The 4300-nt window shown below is 39.2% G+C and overlaps 1 pseudogene; it reads left to right on the top strand.

The window, feature by feature from the left end:
• Positions 1-3672, top strand: LOC102974628 (elongin-B-like; annotated as a pseudogene).
• Positions 3673-4300: the final 628 nt, after the last annotated feature.

Below are 4300 nucleotides of genomic sequence, written 5' to 3'. Positions count from 1 at the left end.
ATGGATCAAACAGAGAAAAGACAGGGCTATGAGTGGGTGGGCAGTGATGTGCTTGGAAATTATGCTGAATTATCTCTCCTTATCATGAGAAACAGGGCAGAGGAGGCCTGGCATCAAAGTACTGATTGGACCTACAACCTGCAGGGTTGGTATTGAGGGTGCGGGTGGCCAAGGAGTGGAGTGAGTGATGTCATCAGCAGTGACAACAGGCCAGAAGCAGTGAAAAGCATAAAACAGCAAAGCAGAGATAATAGGGGGCAATGCAACAAGGAAAGTGTTGAACCCTGGGAGGAGAGGCAGCTTCTCAGAGGGCATGAGTTCACTGGTAGAAGACAAAAACAAATCTCTGGTAGCTGTTACCCATGTTTCTCATGATGGTGACTTGTCTCGTCCAGAGACTCAAAGGAAGTGGAAACTGGATAAATATAAGTTATACTTTCATGTTTGTGAGAATATCTTGCCTGATCTTTACAAATTTGAATAATACAGGAGAACTAAAATTGCCTTGATTAATACCACTTTTTGCTGAGATAGCAAGGAGAGAATTGGTTTGGGTACTAGACACAATATTTGGAAATCTCTGTTCAATAAACTTCATTTAAAAAATGCTTTGTATTCTTGGCGAAGTGAAATTGAGAACTCAGATTGTTATCTGCATAGTTCAAACCTCCAATTCCCTTTTGCCTCAAGTATCTGGATATTTTTTGTTTTACTTAAATTGCCAACATAATTATCTCAATTTCCCCTTTCATTTTCTACGTTGAAAAGAGAAGTGACATCATTATATGGAGGTTTAGTCAAAGGGAACTTGGATCAAATGTTGAGGTTAGTTTTCATCAGGAGCATAGCTGTGCTAGCAATGCCCAAAACACAATCTATTACTGAATAATCCTGCTCGTTTGGCTAATCAACTAACACTGGAAGATCCTGGGAGAGTTTGGGTTTGACAATTTCACGCTACTCTTGACTCAAACTTATACAGGTCCTGAAGCCATTTCTCCCTTTGCGTGTAGTTTTCTAACTTTAGAAATTATTTACCACTTGGGGATTGGAACTGATTTCATTTTAAAAGCTATTGTTTTGCTAACATATATTTTGTTGTTCATAAAATGAGATGGCAGAATGCCCACTGAGAGAGAATTGAACCCAGTTATTTCTCTTAAATTCTATAAAGATAAATCACAATTAGTTTTTGCATCACTCTCACTCTCAAAACGCAATATGGAACACAGGTGATTCACTGTCTCATTAAAAGATTTATCAAAACTTTAATGCTTTCTTTCCAGTTTGTCAATGGATCCATAATGAGAATTTCTCTTATTTTACACTTCACCATCCCTGGTCTGTAGCCCTTGTCTTGTGGTCTAAAATGGAGAAAGGTCCAAAAATAGAGGCAAAGGACATACATCGTCAATAGTTTAAGGAAATTTCCTGGAAGCTGCCACAGGAAACTTTCTCTCATTATTTAACTTGCCAGAACTTAGTCACATCATCACACTACCAGCACGGGTGTCTCAGAAATGTACTGTGGGTTTCCATGTGCCCAGCTATCATCAGAGGATCTGACTTAAACCTACGTTATTCAAGTCATGTCATCATTTGCTCACAGCTTTAAAACATGAGATACATTGATTTATGTACAAGGATGTTTATCACTATTATTTTTAATAAAAAATATTAGATGCCACTTAAATGTTTCCAAATTCAGAATTCTTGGATGTATTATGGTCCTTTGCTATGCTATAATGATATGTAAACACTAAAATCAGTTATAAGAAGCCTTTACCCAAATGGAAAATGCTTATGCTATAACATGAAAAGAAAAAAGCAGAATACAGAACTGTATATATAATATGAGCTCACACAGAAAACAGACATGAAGGAAACTGATAGAAAAGTTAACTATGGTCAGTTAGGAAAAATAATTGGTTTTGATATTAATCTTCTTATACTACTACTCTCTAGAATGTTTTCTTTTCTTTTTTCTTTTCCTTTTATTTTTGAGAAAGTATCCAGATAATTTAAATGAGAAAGTAATTGTAGTGGTCTGGTAATTTGGAAGTTGAGGAAAGTGTTTTGTCTATATTATTGACATAATTGCATCAATTCTCAACTTCATCTACTGAAAAAAAAAAATTCTTTGCACTTAATCTAATGAGCATGTAGGAAGAAAACAAAAATCCAAACCTTTCTGAGAGACAGTGGAAATGCAACTGCTTTATTTATTCCAAAGCAATTCTAACATTTTATTCAACATGCAAATGGTCTTAAGATTATACAATGGCAGACACTAAGCAGATTTGGGGAACTCTGGATTCTATTGACAGAAATGAATGAGCTATCTGTTTTTCATTTGTGTATTTGTTTTTCCCATACCATTAGCATTCGTTACGGTCACACAGCCAGGCTCACACTCAAACCGAGTTTATGCTCTGGGAAATGCTGAAAAGCATTATCATCTTCATTATTGTCATCAGTGAAAATTATGTTCGTCCATGCTCTCTGGAGTTGATGGCTGGAATGTTTGAAGACAACACCCAGGCATTTTCCCTCTCACCCTGAGGAAAAAAAATACATACCAGTGTTATTTTTTTTAAATTTTACTAATAATCTGTTTTTCCTTTGCCCTTTAGAGTTGACAAAAGCTGCATGTAATGAATGCTATTTGTACATAAAGGCAATTTCCAGAATAAGTATAATGTCACTGCCAGGCATATGAAACAGATACAGAAATTCTCCAGATTAGCCCCCTTAGTTGAACACTACTCATATTTTGAAGTAAAAAAATAACCATTTCCTGTGCATTTTCGCCTCACCCCATCACCTCATCAGAACAGTGATAATTGCTTTGGAGACTCTTGGTATTCCCTCCATGCCCTACTCAATATCCCTTGGAAAGGGTGGCCAGGACTCCATTGTAAATACAGCTATAAGGTCCGAATTCCTGCAGGTTTGAGGAGAAAGGTTGTAGCAGCTTTCCTGCGCTAATTCATGGACTCTTTTGAGTTAAATTTTTTTCCTCAAAAAGGGATCTTTCCTCAAAATTGCAACGAGTGTAAGTAACTTTGTACATACCCAGAGGGTTTGAAATAATGCCTTGAAGACTGTGGTTTTTCCTAAATTGTCAACTGTAGAGTTCAAAGAGATCACATTTTGCCTCAGCTAAAAACCAACACTTTTCTTTCTTTAAATGGGATTAAGAGAATCACGGAGCCCTGGGGGCGCGGGGTGGGGCCGCCCTGGCGCGGGGCATGCTGGGTCCAGCGCCTGGGTTGCTGGGAAGGGGGCGGAGCGCGGCTGCTCTGGAGCATCTAGAGGGAGAAGAAGCGGCCGCGTTGGGCGGGTTCCTCGCAAGGCCGCCATGTTCACGGACGCCAAGGAGTCAAGCACCGTGTTAGAGCTGAAGCTCATCGTCGAGGACATTCTCAGGCGGCCGCTGGACGAGCAGCGAGCTGAACGCTTGCTTCTGGACGACGGTAAGACATTGGGCGAGTGTGGCTTCACCAGCCAGACAGCAGGGCCTCAGGTCCCAGCCACTGTGGGACTAGCCTTCCGAGCAGATGAAGCATTTGAGGCCCTGCGCATCGAGCCCTTCTCCAACCCACCCAAGCTGCCGCATGTGATGAAGCCGCAGGACTCAGGAAGCACCCCAATGAACAAGATGTTCAGTGAGAGACCCTCCCCCCACTGCCCCTCCCCCGTTAAAAGATAGTTGGGTGTCCAAAAAAGAAAAAAAAGAGAGGTTTTTCTCTTAATCCCATCTGAAGAAAGAAAAATGTGTTATCTTTCGCTCTTCAGTTTAAATGACTTCCCCCAATATGTGAACTCTGTGCTAACTCTAAATGGAAGCAAAGAATAATGTGCTGTTTTAAATGTAAATGGAAGATAAGATGTTGAGGCTAAATTTTAAAACCACCCCAAGATATATGCATTCTCCTCTCACATTTAAATAATGCTCACATTAAATAATTGTTCCAAAGGAACTGTCAAATGAAACAGTTATAACTTTCCCTAGCTGAGCTCTGACAACTAGAAAAGTCTAAGGCTCACAGTGAAGTTATGAAAATAATTTTTTAAAAAACTCATTTGCAAAACATGAGCAAAACCTTATTTCTATCTGATATTGGGAGAAAAATGAACAAGTTCTACAGTATTGATTAGGTGAAGCTTTCTAGATTATATTGATTATGCAGGGCTAGCCCAGGGAATCTAAACCATGTAGGACGAAATTGAGTTTTGAGGACCTGTGCATAAATTGCAAAGGTATAGGCATTATTGTTTTTAACTTTTATCTTAAATA

This window comes from Physeter macrocephalus, chromosome 1 (genome assembly GCF_002837175.3).
Source record: "Physeter macrocephalus isolate SW-GA chromosome 1, ASM283717v5, whole genome shotgun sequence".
Taxonomy (NCBI): domain Eukaryota; kingdom Metazoa; phylum Chordata; class Mammalia; order Artiodactyla; family Physeteridae; genus Physeter; species Physeter macrocephalus.
This window is presented reverse-complemented; position numbering and strand designations above follow the sequence as displayed.